The 20,373-nt window shown below is 44.0% G+C and overlaps 1 protein-coding gene across 2 annotated transcripts in view; it reads right to left on the reverse strand.

Moving 5' to 3' along the window:
* The window catches only part of ABCA1 (ATP binding cassette subfamily A member 1), a 154,951-nt gene extending 152,119 nt beyond the window's left edge, over positions 1–2,832 (reverse strand). Inside the window, exon 1 of one of the 2 annotated variants that reach the window (XM_032240240.1) lies at positions 2,510–2,832. The gene's annotated coding sequence lies outside the window, so the exon portion shown is untranslated. The remainder of the gene's footprint in view (positions 1–2,509) is intronic. The other variant, XM_032240242.1, reaches the window with a different exon arrangement.
* Positions 2,833–20,373: the final 17,541 nt, after the last annotated feature.

Raw genomic sequence — 20,373 nt, forward strand, 5'->3', positions numbered from 1 at the left:
AAGAGCGAAACTCCGTCTCAAAAAAAAAAAAAAGAAAGAAAGGCAGATGGACGAGGGTTGAGATTTCAAATGCTTATCTGCAGGGGAAACAACGTACCACAGATGTGCAGGTTACAGTCAGATATGTCATTCTGGAACACTATGTGGTTGCTCAAATACAGACTCCTAAACTGTTCTGCCAACAGTAGCAATTCTATTCCCTTAAACGGCTCGTAGTCATCATGACAGGTGAAAACCCTCTTCCCTGGTCCTTCTGATTCTACTGTTGGTTCTAAGCACATACTGTGTATCCATGTTCTCCTAAAATTCCCTAGCATTAATTATTTTAATGGTTTGTGGAAGCACTTGGGAAACAGGCTGACAATGGAACCTGTATTTGAAAAATATTATAATATCTGTAGAGGTTCTACTTAGGAACCTCTACATGTTTCCATACTTTCTCTGGTTTAGGAGAAAGTTTCTCAAGAGAATGATTTTCTCAACAGAAAGATAAAGTTTCTCAACAGAAAGCCTTCATTATTTTTGTGGTAGGTATGAGAAGAATAGACTGAAATAAAAGAGGAGATGAAAAATTAAGGACTTTTTCAGTTCAGTTTTGTTTGAAAAGAAGGTCAACATTTAGGTCTGGTTCTAAGCTACAGCTGTAAAAAAAAAAAAAAAAAATCAAGAAAATTCCAATGTTGAACTTGGGGGAAATTTTTGTCAGGTTCTCTTTGTGGAAAGCAGGAATTGGGCAATGGAGGGAAAGTGGCTTGCTGATTTCAGTACCAAAAAAGTTTTGTTTTTTTTTTTTAATGAAATTTAACCACTATGATATGATACTACCCGTTCCCTTCTCGGGGTGCCATTGAAAAGTCGGATTTTAAAAGCTAATAGTATCAATGCTGCACAGGCAGGCCAACTGCTGCTAGTGCTAGACAACTTTTATCTTCCTTTGTTTATTTTCTTAATTTTAATCTTATTTCTTTTCTTCTTTCTGATAAAAATATACATAAAGAGGCACTTACACACAACCCTGGCACCATCCGCCGCCCCAAGAACGTTCCCGATTTACCAGCGGCCTGGGAGTTCAGAAACACGCTAACAAAAAAACAACGAAATGGGCTTTTGCCTCAACCCTCTTAGTTCCTCCCCGTCGGCAACCACCGGTCTTTACCAGATTCACAGTCAGAACCGCGAGCAAAGACACCTAGCAGAGCCGGCCGATTCCTAGATTCCCCGGCCAGGAGGCGCTGCGGGCCAGTCTCTGGGGGCCACCGCAGCCCACGCCCAGCACCCCCACCCTCACAGCAGAGCCCAGTCCAGCCACGCCGCGGAGCTCGGAGTTCTGCGCCGCCAGCCGGGGTTACTCGCGGTCATTCCACGGCACCACCTCGCCCCAGCTTCCCCATCTGCACCCAGGGTGAAGCTGCCCCGAGAGACAAGCGGCAAGGGTCAGGGAGATGGGACGGCAGGGGACTAGGGGGAGAGAGGATTGGGCACCCCACCTCCGGGTTTCCGCTGGCGCTCCAAAGTCTTGTTTTTAAAAGAAACAAAACTCGGCCAGGAGCGGTGGGTCACGCACTTTGGGAGGCCGAGGCGGGTAGATCACCTGACGTGGGGAGTTCGAGACCAGCCTGGCCAACAAGGTGAAACCCCGTCTCTACTAAAAATGCAAAAATTAGCTGGGCGTGGTGACGTGCTTCTGCAATCCCAGCTACTTGGGAAGCTGAGGCAGAATCGCTTGAACCCAGGAGGCGGAGGTTGCAGTGAGCAGAGATCGCGCCACTGCACTCCAGCCTGGGCAACAGAGCAAAACTCCTTCTCAAAAAAAAAAAAAAAAAAAAAAAAAAAAAAATCTCGTGCCCGCTCTGCTCCAGGGACACCAGCTCCGGTGAGCGCACGGAGACCGTAGGCGGACCCGTCCCCCATTCCTCAGGTCAAACAAAGCCCCTAGGCCTCTAGTAAGCAATAACACCACGGACCCCCTGCACCACGGACATCCTCTGGGACACGTCCAACTCGAGTTCTTGGGGACCAAGGACGCGCCGCTCCAGCCCCAGGGCGCTTGAAGCCGATCCCCAGGTCAGAACAGATCACCTTAAGAACCGAGTGAGGACTCAGTGCTGGCATTTGTCTCTGTTGGTTTCTAACCGGCTCAGGCGCCTCCGAACAAAGGGACGCGCTCCGTGCCAGACCTGCAACTCTCCCCACCCGGCAGCAGGACCCTCAGCACGCCCGGGAACCCCCGATCCCACTGAGCCCGGGGTACTGCGCCCGGGTCTCCACGCCCAGAGATGCTCCCGGTCTCCACCGCCGGGCGAGCCCCGAGCGCAGCAGTGCAGAGCCCTAGGGTCCCCAGAGCTCGTCCTAGGACATTCCCCATTTATGCTGTCCCGTCCCATTCGAGTTGCAAGTGGTGGGGACGTGGGGCTCCGGATCAAAGCCCCGAGACCGAGCGCTTCCCGAAGCCTCCTTGGCCTCGAAACAAAACAATAACGACCAAGTAAGTCACTGGAGAGGCTCTTACCTGTTTTCCACTTTTGTGTTGGCGTCTCTTTCTCCCACCCCTTGACAAGCCTTCCGGAGAAGGGGAGAAAACAGAACCGGAGAAAAAACAAGAAGCAAAGCGTCCTGAGAACTGGCCCTGTTGGCGCGCGGCGCCCCCCACCCTGCCCTGCCCTGCGCTGCGCTGCCCTGCGCTGCGCTGCCGCAGCCCGGGAGAGAGGCGTCGGCTCGGCTCTGCGGGTCCCGGCCCCACTCACTCTCCCTCGGAATTACGGGGTTTTTGCCGAGACTAGTTCCTTTTATAGATTCGGCTGCACCGAGCGCAGAGGTTACTATCGGTCAAAGCCTGTTCTCTCCCTCCTCCCCCGCCCCCTTCCCGGCCTCTGTTTATGTAGTTCAGTCACTCAGCAGAAAGCACGTGGAGCTGCTGCCCGCCCCTTAAACGGGCGACGTTCGGCCGCCCGCGAGACGGCTGGGGGACTTGGGGGTGGTGGGTGCAGCAGGAGTCTCGGGGTTCGCGGTCTGCACCCCCTACCCCCGCCGGGGCCCGCCGGCCTAGAGACGCGCGGGAAGCTCTGGGCTCCGGGCTGCGCCGCAGACTCTCTAGTCCACGTTCCCGGCAGCCAAGGGCACCGGTGGAATTTGCTTCCTCTAAATCGTGCTTTCCACAATTTTGTTTTCCTTAGTTTCCTCAGCCGGAGGGAAGGATTGGGGGAGAGAGAGCTCCAGGCTGAATCCCCCTCAGGATGCTGGTCATTTTGTCTTTTGTTTCCTTTCACAGACCTAGGCTGGGTGTGGGGACCGCGGTCAGTCCTCTGGAATATCGGGCTGCTTTTGTTTCCCCCCCCACACTTGACTTTGGTTTTTGATAGGCGACCTGCTGCCTATGAGCTCCCCAGCCTGAGCTCCCCAGGTCCCTCAGAGGACCTGAGAGGAACATCTCACTGCCTCTCTTCATAAATTGAGAGGAAGGAGACCACAAAAACAAAGAGAAACAAACAAACAAACAAAAACATGAACAATGTGGACCAGCCCCCTTTTAATTTTCCTGATACTGATCAGCCTCCCTGCCATAAAAACACAGGACTTGTATTTAGCTTGTATGAATCTGTAAAGTGCAGCTAGAGAATTGCAGTCATGTAAATTTATGTAGCCACCCCAGATCTCCAGCTTCTCTGTTTGCCTTTGGCTGTAGGGAAGCAAAACCACCCAAAACATTTGAGGGGCAAAGGCAAGAGGTCGAATGCAGGCCTACGCATCATATGTCTAAATATTTGGGTCATCCACCAAGCCAACAAACTAAATGTCACCTACCTTGACGAAGACACCTCTGTAGCCACCTTGAAGGGCAGGTTCACGTTTAGACTCTTCAGTTTGACCTGAGTTTTGGCTAGAATGAGGTGGCATGAGAGAGCTGCCCCCAGCTTACTTCTCTTCCACCTCCAGCTCCATCGTATTCCAGAACTCCCAATACCTGCCTGTGGACACCCAGCTGCACAAGCCCCCTCAATGCTACAGTCAACAGGACCTCCGGGCCACAGCTCAAGCCCAAGTGTCCACATCAGTGATTCTGTCAACACTCAGGACAGACCCATAGAAGAGGCCCACACAGGCCCTGGAAGTGCACGTGGGGGCCACAAGGCGAGGAATTCTGGAGTCACAGGCACTCATAACTCAGGGTGGCACGGCCCCTTTGCACCATGGACTGCTTGCCCTTAGTAAGGGAAGGATCTGAGCCTGGCGCAGTGGTTCGTGCCTGTAATCCCAGTACTTGGTCAGGAGTTCGAAACCAACCTGACCAACGTGGCGAAAACCCATCTCTACTAAAAATACAAAAATTAGCTGGACGTGGTGGCAGGTACCTGTTATCCTAGCTACTTGGGAGGCTGAGGCAGGAAGAATCGCTCAAACCCAGGAGATAGAGGTTATAGTGAGCAGAAATCACACCACTGCACTCCAGCCTGGGTGGCAGAGCAAGACTCCATTTCAAGAAAAAAAAAAAGAAAAAGAAAGGGTTGGATCAGAGCAAGGCCAGAGACGAGCTTTGCCTAGGGCCCAGGAGAGGGGACCCTCTTGCCTCTGTCAAGGAATAACCTTGGTCAAGAAATTGGGGTTTGGGGTCAAACTTGACAACCACATGATGAGCAATTTAGGTAAAGTCTTTCTGTTTTTATTTTATTTTATTTTTTGAGACCAGGTCATGCTCTATCTGCCCAGGTTGGAGTACAGTGGCCTAGTCATGGCTCACTGTAGCCTTGACTCCTGGACTCAAGCGATTCTCCCACCTTAGCCTCCCAAGTAGCTGGGACCACAGATGCATGCCACCACACCCATGTAATTTTTGTAATTGTTTTTTGTAGAGAGAGGGTTTTGCCATGTTGCCCAGGCTGGTCTCAAACTCTGGAGCTCAGGCCATCCTCCCACCTCTGCCTCCCAAAGTGCTGGGATTATAGACATAAGCCATTGTGCCTGGCCTGTTTCCTCATCTTTAAAATGAAGAGAAGATTATGTTCTCTCTTCCTCACAGGGGTTTTCTGAAAGTGAACCTTGTTGAAACCTTTGCGCTCCTTGGCAGAATGGTATTATAAATGCAGAGAGTGTTATTAACTGACTATTCATGTCATTTTCAGGTGTTACCTACAGCCCGTAAAGTCTTTCCCGTGCGAAACTTTCAAATCTCTAGGAATAACACAGTTACAAATGATCACTGGCCCTCTCTATATAAAGGAAAGCTCCTGGAAAAGGTCCTTCCTCGCATGATTTTAGAGAGTATTTAGGTCTCCCTGACCCTCCATCTCCTCTCTCCTCCTTCTACCTATTTGAAGTTGACCACCAAAATCATACTTTTTGGAATTTTGAAGCATATAGTTCCAAAAGGAACCCCTATGAAGGTAATCACTTAGACTGCTCTAATAAGAGAATGGGCAACAGTTAAGTTCTATACACATAAGACAAAGATAAGATACTACAGAAAGGGGATGAGCCCAAGAAAAAAAAATCAAAGACCCAGAGAGAGAACAGCCATTGATTCTAAATGCATAAGTCTATGGCCCCAAAGCCAAACTTGTTTCACTAAGAACAACCTGTGGTTTCAGGAATCTGGCCATCCCCCACAGTGAATACAGGAACATATTGCAATGTTTGAAATGTTTATTTTCCTTGTTGATCTTTACTGTTAGAAGGGCCCAAACCCCCAAAGTGGCTAAGTGATTTGGCCAGGTTGCACACAGCGATGTAAGTTTGCTGACACCAAGCTCATAATTTACAAGTGTAATATGTTCCTAGGACAAAAATATTGAGTCAAAAGCTAGAGCCTAAGAGATGCCCCTTAAAAAAGAAAATTACTGCCAGGCGCAGTGGCTCATGCCTGTAATCCCAGTATTTTCGTAGGCCGAGGCAGGTGGATCACCTGAGGTTGGGAGTTCAAAACCAGCCTGACCAACAGGGAGAAACCCCATTGCTACTAAAAACACAAAATTATCGGGGCATGCCTGTAATCCCAGCTACTTGGGAGGCTGAGGCAGGAGAATCACTTGAACCCAGGGGGCAGAGGTTACAGTGAGCCGAGATCGCGCCATTGCACTCTAGCCTGGGCAACAAGAGCGAAACTCCATCTGAAAAACAATAACAACAACAACAAAAAGGCCAGGCTTTTTTTTTTCTGTAATCCCAGCACTTTGGGAGGCCCAGGCAGCCAGATCGCGAGGTCGGGAGATTGAAACCACCATGGCTAATATGGTGAAACCCCGTCGATACTGAAATACAAAAAATTAGTATCACAAGGTCAGGAAACTGAAACCATCATGGCCAACATGGTGAAACCCTGTCACTACTAAAATACAAAAAATTAGCCAGGCGTGTTGGGGAATGCCTGTAGTCCCAGCTACTCAGGAGGCTGAGGCAAGGGAATCACTTGAACCCAGGTGGTGGAGGTTGCAGTAAGCCAAAGTCGCACACCTGCGTTCCAGCTTGGAGAAAAAGAAAGAGTTTTCCCAAAAAAAAAAAAAAAAAAAATCAGATGAGTAAGTAGAAGAAGAAGTAAAAGAAAAAGAAGCTTACAAGTGTGAATTATCTTCCTTCCAGCCCTTAGATTGGTTTATCCCTGAGTATATTTCAATAAGCTTCCCCCTCCCTATCCCGTCCCTTCCACCTACACCAAGTCCTCCTCTAGGTGACTCCTTCCAAATACATAGGAAGGCCCTTCTTTGCTGCTATTTTTCTGGAGAGGCTGATTCTGTAAATATAGCCTGAGTGGCTTGAGGTTCTATTCTGAGATGACCCTGGAATCTTCTAATTACAGAATCAACCTTCAGGCAGCTGTGGCCTTGAAGACTCTGCTGGAGGTCATGGAGCTACAGAAAAGCTCAATCTTATCAATCTATTGAGGATTTTAAATTGGAGGTTACCTAAATGGCATTACTTGGAGGTTGCTTTGATATATCTGTTAACTTATCTGCATAAATGTAGATGTATACATTATTTAAAATGATTTTCAAGGCACCTGGGTTTTTTTTGGTTGATACCCATACTGGTTGCTAGAGACGCTGAAAAAAATAGAGCAATGCAGGAACTCAATGAAGAATTTTTAAAAGTATTCCAAAATGATGTTTTAAGATGAATTTGTCATGATTAAAAGGACCTGGCCAGGCACCGTGGCTCATGCCTGTAATCCCAGTACTTTGGGAGGCGGAGGCAGGTGGATCACATGAGGTTAAAAGTTCGAGACCAGCCTGGACAACATAGCAAAACCCCATCTCTACTCAAAATACAAAAATTGGCCAGGCATGGTGGTGCACACCCATAGTCACAGCTACTCGAGAGTCTGAGGCAGGAGAATTGCTTGAACTGGGAGGCAGAGCCTGCAGGAAGCTAAGATCATGCCACTGCATTCCAGCCTAAGCGATAGAGCGAGACTCCATCTCAAAAAAAAAAAAAAGAAAAAAAAGAGATTACCCTGGATTACATACAAATACTATATATTCCACTGGATTTCTAGTTGATTAGTGAGTGATAATCCTTTTTAAAAGCCACCTTTTCAACCCTCTTTCCTTCAAGCTATCCCCTTAAGAGCCAAACTGCTGGAAAGATTTTGTTTCTGCCCCCTCCCTTTCATTAACACCTCAGCTCTGTAGTCAAATTTTCACTCTCACAGCTCTGAATCTATTCTGTCCAACTTAATTAATGACAGATTGAGAGAGAGAGAGAGAGAGAAAGAGAGAGAGAGATGGTGCAGGGTGGAGGGGGCAAATGTGATCTCTTTTTTTCTGTATAAAATATTTTTAATGTAGAAAAATAAAAAAGAATATCTTAGGCTCAGAAAGACAGCTTAATTGGTAGTGCTGCTGACCTCTTTTAAATCCTTAGGCTATTCGATCTTTGATATTTGACACTACTGACCACAATTTCCTTCCTGAAACTGATTCTTCTCTTTTATTTCATGAATCTGGTTCTCTTTCGATTCTTCTGCCTCTTTAGCCACTCTTTTTCTTTATAGAACTCCTAATTCTGGTTTTCTCTCTTCATTTCTACTTGCTCTCCTAATCAATATTATTTACACCCTTGGCTTCATTTAAGCCCTGTACCGCCAGCTCTTATCTCCTTGCCAGGCTCACCCACTGTGCGCCCTATGCTGCCTGGTAGAATATCCAGCAGGACCAGTGGCGTGCTGGAGCCGGCACACATGCTCACAAGAGTTGTTTTTGCATCTCTCTCTCTCTCTCTCTACCATTGGAAATCCAATACAAATCAGTGTCTATGAAAAGGGTAAAACTCTGTAAAATATTTAAAGAGATTCGTTCTGAGCCAAATATGAGTGATCTTGACCCATGACACAGCCCTTGGGAGATTCTAAGAACATGCACCCAAGGTGGTCGGGGTGTAGCTTGGTTCTGTACATTTTAGGGAGACATGAGACTTCAATCAGATAAGTTTAAGAAATACATTGGTTCGGTTCAAAAAGGCAGAGCAACTTGAATTGGGGGGCTTCCAGGTTATAGATAGATTTAAAATTTTTCTGGCTGACAATTGGTTGAGTTTATCTAAAGACCAGAGATCAATAGAAAGGAAATGTCTGGGTTAAGATAAAGGATTATGGAGACCAACATTCTTAGTGCTCAGAGGAAGCCTTCAGGTAGCAGGCTTCAGAGAATAGATTGTAAATGCTTCTTATCAGACTTAAGGTCTGTGTTGACGTTCATGCCAGAGAGGCATAATGAGGCTTGTTCGACCCCCACTTCCCGTCAAGGCCTGAACCAGTCTTTCATGTTAAATTTTAAGAGTGCCCTCACCCAGAAGGAAGTCCATTCAGATGGCTAGGAAGGCCTTAGAATTTTATTTTTGGTTTACATCAGAGTTTTTTGTTTAATTTGGTTTTTGTATGGGAAGCCGCTTGTTAACATTTATTAGGACAAAATTGAGCGGGTCATTCTACAAGTAAATCCAAAACAAACAAACTTCTTGTCTTTCCTTCCAATCTCCTTCCACCATCTGCCTTTGTAAAATTTTTTATTTAATGACATCATCATCCAAACATTCACTATGGGAAATCATGGTCATCCTTACTTTTTTCATCTGTCTTCATCTTTCTCTTCTCATTTGAAAAAGCACCAAGTCAGGTCAGATATACCTCCCAAGTATTTTTTTAATTCATCATTTATTTTTCATCCCGTGTCTAAGTCCAGGCCAAACATCTGGACTTCTACATTGCAGAGCTCCAAACTGCTCTTTCTGTCTCTAGTTTCTTCCCCTCCCTATTCGTCTTCCCTACTGCAGTAAAGTGATTTTTTGCTTGGGGGAGAAAAAACAAGCAAACCAACACAAAAACAATCTAATTACACCTTTTCTCTCTCAAAAACAACAAAAAAAATTCTTTTTTAAGATGGATTCTCACTCTGTCTCTCAGACTGTACAGTGGTATGATTTCTACTCACTGTAACCTCCGCCCCCTGGGTTCCAGAGACTCTCCTGCCTCAGCTGCCTGAGTAGCTGGGATTACAGGTGCCCGCCACCATGCCTGGCTGATTTTTCTATTTTTAGTAGAGACGGGGTTTCACCATGTTGGCCAGGTTGGTCTCAAACTCCTGACCTCAAATGATCCACCCGACTCAGCCTGCCAAAGTGTTGGGATTACAGGCGTGAGCCACTGCGCCCGGCCCATCCCTCAAAATTTACTATGGTTCTCCTTTGCTCACAAAGGAAAAATACCGTCAAAGTTTTGTAAGCAGACCTACAAAGGCTCTGAAAACACAACATTGGAACACCTTTGAAGCCTAATCATAGGACCTGCTTCCTCCTCCATCCTCTTCCATCCACACCTAACCCCTTACTCACCCTCATTCTACCAGCTTACAGCTCTCTTCATCACACCTTCCCATTGCTTGGAAACCCTTCCTCTCATCTCCACTCCTGTCATCCTGTTATGCTTATATTCTAAAAGCAGGAGGAAAGAGGGGCAGAAACAAGAAGAAATTCACTTCCCTCATTAAATGGAAAGTTGAGGGATAAAGGGTAGATGAAGAAAGACAAAGAGATTTTTAAGTATCTAAATTAATAGGCAGATATTACCCCCAACTCAGATCCATTATCAAGTGTAACAATAGAGTCACAGAAGGCAGTCAGTACTCTTAAATCTGCCAAGAAAATAATGGGACTCAGGGGATTAAAAGAAATCAAGCATTTATTTTCATAGATGTGGTGTATCTGCATTTCTTTCCTTATTCAGGGTACTTTTTTGACACTTAAGAATCCATATTCTTGGCTGTGATTTCTGGGATAAGGGACTGTTTTATTTCTTAGCCAGGGGCTTTTTTCTTTCTGGCATATTAGCAAGAGAGTAAGACACACACACACACACACACACACACGCACACGCACACGCACACGCACACACACACCCCCCTAGGAAATGTTCCAGATACTCTTTTCTCTTAGACCTCTAGAAAGACCATCCTCTTTCTCTTTCAGCGTTTTGGGAATGATTTCTTCATGAGTGCGTGGTTTTCCCTCTGTTGTCCTCAATAGTCTGTGTTGTTTTGACCCATCCTTGCCCAGTGTTCTTTATGACTTCTGAAGTTGTCTAGACAGAAGAAATACCTTTGCCTTATCAATGTGGAGCTGTGCTAGGACCCCACTGTGGGAGCAGACCTTTATTTCCCTCCTTTATTTCCATTCTGGTGACTGATGTCCAGTGAAATCTGAGCAATTTCTTAGCTGGCTACCTGTCCCAGTATGTAAATTAGTGGGGAATGAGCTCTATTCAGGGAGGCCTGGGCTTGCCACTGAGCTGACCCTAAAGCTGGTTTCCTCTTGAGTGGCCCAATCACCTAGCAGAGTCCAACAGGAAGCCCCCACGTTTGTCTACTCTCCACTGAGATTGACAGCCCTGGACACACTGCCTGAATGAGAAAAGAAAGCTAAATTGGGGGGTGTAGTCTTAAGGCAGCTAAGGAAAATAGAATAGGAGGTTGGGGAAAAGAGGGAAAATAATGTAATCATAGTCATAAAAACTGAGGGTGGCTGGGCACAGTGGTGCTTGCCTGTAGACCCAGCTACTCAGGAGGCTGAGGTGGGAGGATTGCTTGAACCCAGGAGTTCTGGGCTGTGGTGCGCTATGTCAATCGGGTGTCTGCACTAAGTTTGGCATCAATATGGTGAACTCCTGGAAGCGGGGAACACGAGGTTGCCTAAGGAGGCATGAACCAGCCCAGGTTGGAAATGAAACAGGTCAAAACTCCCGTGCTGATTAGTAGTGGGATTGCGCCTGTGAATAGCCACTGCATTCCAGCCTGGGCAACATAGCGAGACCCTATCTCTAAAAAAAAAAAAAAGAAAACTGAGGGTGTTAGTAGGCTGCAAAGTGGCCCAACATTCTAATAGTCAGTTTAGCAACATGTATCAAGAGCCTTTGGCCCACTAATTTTACTTGGAGGAATTTATACTAAGGAAATATCCAATAATATAGTCAAAAACTTATGTTCAAGAATGTTGTCACTATATTATTGATGAGTGAACATTTAAAAAATATTTATCGGGCTGGTCGCGGTGGCTCAAGCCTGTAATCCCAGAAGTTTGGGGGGCTGAGGCGGGCAGATCACAAGGTCAGGAGTTTGAGAGCAGCCTGACCAACATGGTGAAATCCTATCTCTACTTAAAATACAAAAATTAGCTGGGCGTGATGGCATGCGCCTGTGATCCCAGCTACTCAGGAGTCTGAAGCAGGGGAACTGCGTTGAACCTAGGAGGCAGAGTTTGCAGTGAGGTGAGATCGTGCCACTGCACTCCAGCCTGGGCAACAGAGTGAGACTCTGTCTCAAAAACAAACAAGCAAACACTAATCTTCTAACTGATAACGATTCTAAAATACACGTTGGTAAATTCACGATAGCACGTTATATAGCCATGAAAGGTGAAAATAATGTTTTCAGAGTTGTGATAGAGGAGACAGCTCATGGTAAATGTTAATTGAAATAGAGCAAAGCTACACTTATGTGTGTGTATGATTCACATTCAGTAACAAATAACTGTTACTGTATCGATAATCTCTTTCACTGAATATATGTGCCTAGAAAAGACTACAAAAAAAAAGCCCAGATAAAAAAGAAGAAAAGAAAAAAGAAAAACAAAAAAAAAAAAGAAGAGAAAAAAAAAACCCCGATAGGTGCTAACAGCAATTACCTGAGGATGGTAGGATTATAGGTGTTTTTTTTTTGTATATGTCTGTATTTCTTAAAATTTCTAGGATAAACATATCCTATATTTTATATATATATATATTTTTTTTCTTTTTTTTTTTTTATTTCAAGACAGGGTCTCACTCTGCCACCCAGGCTGGAGTACAGTGGCCCCATCTGGGCTGTTTAAGTGATTCTCCTGCCTCAATCTCCCAAGTAGCTGGGACTACAGGCGCCTGCCACCATGCTCAGATAATTTTTTTTTTTTTTTTTGGTAATTTTAGTAGAGACAGGGTTTCACCATGTTGGCCAGGCTGGTTTCAAACTTCTGATCCTAGGTGATCCTCCCGCCTCGGCCTTCCAAGTGCTGGTATTACAGGTGTGAGCCACCATACCTGGCCTCATATGTTATTTTTTAACTAAGGAAAATGATATGAAAAATAGTTTGTCGATAATTAGTAGGAGAAAATATTTTATAAATGCAGAAGGGCGAACAAGAAATTACCACATGGAAACAAACAGTAAATCCTAACATATTTTAAAAGCATGTGTACATAGTAACAAAGAACAGAAGAGAATTTGGAGAGCCAGAAACAGTTAAGACAGATTTGGTGGGTAGGTAAAGTATACAAGAAAATAGAATTTTAGACCAATCATAATCATTTACTACTAAATCAAAGTCCTGTATGCTTAAACCTTCCTGCTTATCTGACCTTCTGATTTATCTCTCTTATCTGCAGAACATATCTGGGTGTCCATCAGCATGTTACTTCACATATCTGTGCCTCAGTTATTGGTCTTTCAAATGGAAGCACTGTATAGAAGCTGTCTTATAGGGCTGCTATGGGTGTTAGATGAGTAACACCTGTGAACTGCTTGGTACTGTGCCTGGTATATGTGTGTGCTCAATCAATGATAGTTGTTTTATTATTATCATTAATTATCATCATCATCATTAAATATTATCCCAAGTAACAATACGTGATCCTCATAGTCCAACAATAATTTAATAAATGTGACTCCTTTCCAAAGCTCCAATCTGTAAATTTTTAAATTAATACTTTAAATTAAATTATTCAATATGAGTTATTCACCAGCCTCAAGTTCAAATATAGTCTCCCTCTTTCTTCTCTCTCTCTCTCTCAGATGTGGGAGTCTTGCTAGGGTAAAATGGCGCAATCATAGCTCACTGCAGCCTCTAGCTCCTGGGCTCAAGGGATCCTCCTGCCTCAGCCTCCCAAGTAGCTGGGATTACAGGCATGTACCACCATGCTTAGCTAATTTTTTAAAATTTTATGTTTAGAGACGGGGTCTCACTAAGCTGCCCAGACGGATCACAAACTCCTGGCCTCATACAGTACTCCCAACTCAGCCTCCCAAGTCACTGGGATTACAGGCACAAGCCATTATGCCCATCTCCCATATTTCTTTATAATTTTCTATCTACTCACCCAAATACCCATCCATTTATTAGCAGAAAGTCAAGTATCTCTTTGATATGATACCTCTCCCTCCTGTTTCTTTCTCTCTCTTTTCTTCTCTCTCTCTCACTCCCCCTCCTTCTATAAAAATTGCCTAAAAACCCTGGAGTTCTAGAGATATGGAGAGAATCCAATCTGTCCACCATTGGGCTCCATATTTTTAGTGGTCAATTGTGCTATCACCAGCACACGGTAGCATCACTGAAGGCTCATTGCACTCCAGGGCCCCACAGGCCACATCCAGCTCTCTGACACATGGTTTGGGCTGAAGAGTGTTAGTATCTTATTTGAAATAGCCAGAAAGTTTGGAAGTGCCACACAGAAATCTTTGTTTCTCAGTTCTTTTGAAAAGGTGGAAGATCTGACCACATGAGGCCTATTTCCACATAGCAACAATCAGCTGGTACTGAAAAGCTCTCTTTAGATGAAGCATGCTGTTTGCACTTTGCAAAGTCTTCACTAATCCCTGTTTTTCTTCAACAGTCTGCCTTACTCCTTTACACTACATGCCTGACCTCTGGTGGTCCCTGGCCTAGAAGTTCACGGGGAGTAGGGGAAATGACCCATGTTGACGTTAGTGTATCCAGCACCCTGAAAACGTGATGGGAGAAGTGGCTGAGAATGTGAGTGTCGCGGGCAGTGAATTATCTAAATCTTGGTTAGGTTAAACCTAGCTGATAGTCCTTTTATAATACTGTATAGCTAAATTTTCATTTCAGTGACAGTAATAAGAATTATATCTTCTTTTTATTTATTTATTATTATTTTTTTAACATGGAGTTTCGCTTTTGTTGCCTAGGCTGGAGTGCAATGGCACAGTCTAGACTCACTGCAACCTCTACCTCCCAGGTTCCAGCAATTCTCCTGCCTCAGCCTCCTGAGTAGCTGGGATCACAGGCGCCAGTCACCATGCCTGGCTACTTTTTGTTTTTTTAGTAGAGACAGGGTTTTACCACATCAGCCAGGCTGATCTCCTGACCTCAACTAATTCACCCACCTCGGCCTCCCAAAGTGCTAAGATTACAGGCATGAGCCACAGTGCCCAGCCCCAAGAATTGCATCTACTCTTAAAAATTGTTACCATGAGTTTCTACTTTTGCTAGTTTGCATCTGATTTTTTTAGGCACATGCTTTTGATTGAACACAACTTGAGTCACAAAGCAAAAAAAGTCATTACAACCTCTAACAAAAGCAACAGTACTCAAAAATCTCATCCTTCACCAGTATCAAAGGCACAGTAAATTCAGCAGGGAAGGGTCAGAGGTCAGAAGCAACACTCTCTAAAAACGAGACCAAAGATTACATCCAAACCCAGAAGAGCCTAAAGTTTGACCCAAGTCCCTTTGTTTATTGAACTGGACCCTGTAGATAAACAAAGGAAACAAGATGAAAAACACCACCACTTCACCGGGAGTGCACAGTAAGACAAAAACATTCCCACATGAATCTTCAATCCGCAGGAGGGAAAGAATTTTGAGCAACCTAAGACTCTATGAGATTATGGCACTTTATATTTCTGTGAAATATTTGTCACCTTATATTTCTAGGTGACTAGTGTACCATTAAAAAAAATGCAATACAATGAAAACAAAGTTTGAAGTTTGACATTATTCATTTTCTTAAAACGATGCAAAGGCAAACAGAAATGTGATACTATGAGATTTCAAGGAAACTGTAGAGTCATAGTAATTTGATTCTAAAAACAGATGCTTGACAAGCAGTTATATTTAAATCAACCATCAATCTATCAGGACATAATTCCTAAAGTTAGTAATAAATAACCTTTCCATATCATCTTCCCAATCACAATATGCATATAATTATGGTTTATACTAAACAAGGTACATTATTTTATTTTATTTTATTTTATTTTTGAGATGGAGTCTCACTCTGTCACCCAGGCTGGAGTGCAATGGTGCCATCTTGGCTCACTGCAATCTCCGCCTTCCAGGTTCAAGCTATTCTCCTGCCTCAGCCTCTTGAATAGCCAGGATTACAGGTGCCTGCCATCACACAGGGTAATTTTTGTATTTTTAGTAGAGATGGGTTTCACCATGTTGATCAGGCTGTTCTCAAACTCTCGACCTCAAGGGATCCACCCATCTCAGCCTCCCAAAGGGCTGGGATTACAGGCGTGAGCCACCTCGCCCTGCTGAAATTACATTTTAAATATCAAAGGCAATACCTCAAAAATATGAAAGAGTGTTTGTAACCCACACATACTGGAGGGTAAAAAGTTAAGTCATGTAAATAATATTGTTGATCTCAGCAGTCCAAGAAATATGCAACTAAATGCTCTCTCTGTCTCTTATTTTTATTTTTTATTTTAAATAAAGACGGGGTTTTGCCATGTTGGACAGGCTGGTTTCGAACTCCTGACTTCAAGTGATCCACAGCCTCAGCCTCCCAAAGTGTTGGGATTACAGGCATGAGCCACCTTGCCCAGCTTTTTTTTTTTTGCGTTGAAGTCTCGCTTTGTTGCTCAGGCTGGAGTACAGTGGCATGATTTTGGCCCAGTGCAGCCTCTGCCTCCTGGGTTCAAGTGTTCGCCTGCCTCAGCCTCCCAAGTAGCTGGAATTACAAGTGTGCACCAGCATGCCCGGCTACTTTTTGTACTTTTAGTAGAGACAGGGTTTCGCCATGTTGGCCAGGCTGGCTTCAAACTCTGCCCACCTCGGCCTCCCAAAGCACTGGGACTATGGGCCTGAGCCACCACGCCTGGCCTGAAGGCTCTCTTTTGTAGTGTATTTTGGAAGGAAACTTTGGAGGATGGGGTACAAAATGTTTGAATAAATCTGTTCTGATTTGGGAAAACTTTAACATTGTCTAAAATGTGAACCTTCAAGCTTTACATGAGTTTTCATAAAAATTAAAATAAGTTTTTAAAATATATCAGTAATACATACTCAGAATCAAATGTCCAGACATAACAAAAGTAGAAAGACTATGAAAAAATACGAGGAAGAAAGTGAGAATCATTATAAACCCACTTCCTAGAGATAATTCTGTCCATTGTACCTTCTTCCAGAAATTGTTTCTAAGCAAGTTTATTCCACATATATTATTTGTAATCTATTATTTTCACTACATTATATAGTGGATATTTTTTCATGTGAACGAATATAGACTTTATCATCATTTTAAAGGAATGTATAATAAATACTTCATTGTACGTATGTATCACAACTTGAAAACAAATTCCTACAGATAGACATTTTGGTTTTCTGGTTTTGTTTTTTGAGACGGGTGTCTCACTATGTTGCCCAGGTTGGCCTGAAACTCCTGGACTCAAGTGTTCCTCTGACCTCACCTTTCTGAATAGCTGGAACTACAGGTGCACACCACTTTACCTTGCCGGTTGTAATTCTTTTTTCTTTTTTTGAGATGGAGTTTCACTTTTGTTGCCCTGGCTGGAGTGCAATGGTGTTATCTGGGCTCAACACGATCTCCACCTCCTGGATTCAAGCGATTCTCCTGCCTCAGCCTCCCAAATAGCTGGGATTACAGGCGTGCACCACTACACCTGGCTAATTTTTTGTATTTTATTTTTAGTAGAGACAGGGTTTCTCCATTTTGGTCAGCCTGGTCTCAAACTCCCAACCTCAGGTGATTCACCCACCTCGGCCTCCCAAAGTGCCTGGCCTTGTACCTCTTTTTTATAGTCACTAAAATGTGCAGCCATGATCATCTTTGTACTCTCTTTGCACACATACCCAAAGATTTTTTTTTTTTTTTGAGACAGAGTCTTGCTCTGTTATCTAGGCTGGCGTGCAGTGGCGCGATCTTGGCTCACTACAACCTCTGCCTCCCAGGTTCAAGTGATTCTCCTGCCTCAGCCTCCCAAGTAGCTGGAGTGTGCACCACCATGCCCAGCTAATTTTTGTATTTTTCATAGAGATGGGTTTCCCAGTGTTGGCCAGGCTGGTCTTGAACTCCTGACCTCAGATGATCTGCTCAGCTTGGCCTCCCAAAGTGCTGAGATTATAGGCGTGAACCACCATGACTGACCCCCAAAGATTCCTTAGCGTATTTTTGCAAAAGTGGGATTGCTGAGCAATAGAACAGATAAGCTTTACATGTTGATACATACAGCAAAATTGCCCACCATAAAAGTTGGCATCAATGTGTACTCTCATAAACAAGACGTCAGAATGCCAAGGCTTTTTTTTTTTTTTCATTTTCATAGAGTAAAAGTGACTTTTTTTTCTTTTGGTATACAGTTTTATGAATTTTTTTTTTTCAGATGGAGTCTCAGTCTGTTTCCTGGGCTAGAGTGCAGTGGTGATCTCGCCTCACTGCAACCTCCACTTCCCAGGTTCAAGCGGTTCTCCTGCTGGTCTCGAACTCCTGACCTCATGATTCACCCACCTTGGCCACCCAAAGTGCTGGGATTACAATCTGAGCCACAACGCCAGGCCCAGTTCTATGAATCTTAACATGTATAGATGTGTGTTACCATGATCATAATCAGGATACAGATCCATTTCATCTCCCCAAAAAACTCCCTTGCTTTATCTTTATAGCCACACCCTCTCCACACACCTAAATCACTAGCAACTACTGATCTATTCTATTATGTCCCCATAATTTTGTCTTTTCGATGGTGTTATATAAATGGAATCCTAGAATATGAAATCCTTGAGACTGGCTTCTTTTACTCAGCATGCATCTGAGATTCATCCATATTTGTTGCATGCATCAGTAGTTCTGGGGTTATTGTTATTATTATTATCGCTAAGTAGTATTTCATTGCATGAATGTTCCACAGTTGGTTTATCCATTCACACATTAAAGGACATTTTCCCTCAGCTTTTGGCAGTGATGAATAGAGGCGCTATAAATATTCATTTACAAGTTTTTTGTGTGCAAATATAAATTTTCCTTTTCTTAGCATAAATACCCAGGAGTGAGATTGCTGAATCATATGGTAAGCGTATATTTAACTTTACAAGAAACCACAAAACTGTTCCCCAGGGTGGCTGTACCATTTTGTATTCTCATCGGCAATGTCTGAGCGTTCCGATTGCTCCATGTCCTTTTCAGCACTTGGTATTTTCTGTATTTTTCACTTTAGCTGTCCTAATATATATATATTGGTATGAGTAAGTCTAGTTTTTCATCTCTTTGTCAACAGTCTTATCCATCCTTAACTTATGCCCACTATATTATTGTTCCAATTTATATTTTCTTTGATTATACTAAAAAATAATCAATATAGATTAAATAAAAACAAAGATCAAACATCTTTTCATATTTATTGATGTTTAAAATCCAATGTTTATTCTTTTCTCATTTATTTGTTAAAAGCTATTGTTGGCCGGGCGCGGTGGCTCAAGCCTGTAATCCCAGCACTTTGGGAGGCCGAGGCGGGTGGATCACGAGGTCAAGAGATCGAGACCATCCTGGTCAACATGGTGAAACCCCGTCTCTACTAAAAATACAAAAAAAAAATTAGCTGGGCATGGTGGTGCGTGCCTGTAATCCCAGCTACTCAGGAGGCTGAGGCAGGAGAATTGCCTGAACCCAGGAGGCAGAGGTTGCGGTGAGCCAAGGTGGCGCCATTGCACTCCAGCCTGGGTAACATGAGTGAAACTCCGTCTCAAAAAAAAAAAAAAAAAAAAAGCTATTGTTAAACCAAGTGTTTCAACTTTCTGACTGCTACAAATGTTGCAAATATTTTTACCAGATTGCAATCTTATTTTTAATCTGTAAATCTTTTCCCTGAGGGCTTCTGGCTTTGCTGTTTACAGATTCCTTCTCCATTTCAAGATGATAGAAATATTAAACCTCAAATTTCTTCAAGCACTTGCATAAATTATTAAGCATTCAACTTTATGAGTACCAGTTCCCTCCACCCCAGTCCAATGAGGAGAGACTCGGAAATGGGTTAAAGGTCACAGCAGTCACCTGTACTTACTGTTTGATCATGAAAATTGTTTTCAAAAAGTGTTTTCTTTGTCAGCAGGGATCATTTTATACAACTACATCAAAACATTAAGTAAAATATTCTGCTGAGATCCGTCGGAGATACAGCAGGGGTATTAGGGATATTGTTCTGACTCTTTGTGGGAAGGATGGGGTGGGGATGAGGAAAGACGCCCCAGTGAAGTTCTGCTAAGAATGAGATCTCTTTAGGCCGGACACAGTGGCTTATGCCTATAATCCCAGCACTTTGGGAGGCCGAGGCGGGCAGATCACTTGAGGTCAGGAGCTTGAGACCAGCCTGGCCAACATGGTAAAACCGGGTCTCTACTGAAAATACAAAAATTGGCTGGGCACAGTGGCTAACGCCTGTAATCCCAGCATTCCAGCACTTTAGGAGGCCAAGGCGAGTGAATCACCTGAGGTCAGGAGTTTGAGACCAGCCTGACCAACATGGTGAAACCCCATCTCTACTAAAAGTAAAAAAACAATTAGCTGGGTATGGTGGCACATGCCTGTAATCTCAGCTACTTGGGAGACTGAGGCAGGAGAATCTCTTGAACCTGGGAGGCAGAGGTTGAGGTGAGCAGAGATCGTGCCATTGCACTCCAGCCTGGGTGACAGAGTGAGACTCTGTCTCAGAACACACACACACACACAAAAAAAAAAAAAAAAGCAAAAAAGAACTCAGGAGAGAAAGGGGCTTTAGCTGTTTTCACAGGGGGATGTTACCACTGCCAATTAGCTGGGTGTGGTGGTGCACACCTGTACTCTCAGTTACTTGGGAGGCTGAGGGAGGAGAATCTCTTGAACCC

This window comes from Sapajus apella, unplaced genomic scaffold (assembly GCF_009761245.1).
Source record: "Sapajus apella isolate SASKATOON/1434 unplaced genomic scaffold, GSC_monkey_1.0 scaffold46, whole genome shotgun sequence".
Classification (NCBI taxonomy): domain Eukaryota; kingdom Metazoa; phylum Chordata; class Mammalia; order Primates; family Cebidae; genus Sapajus; species Sapajus apella.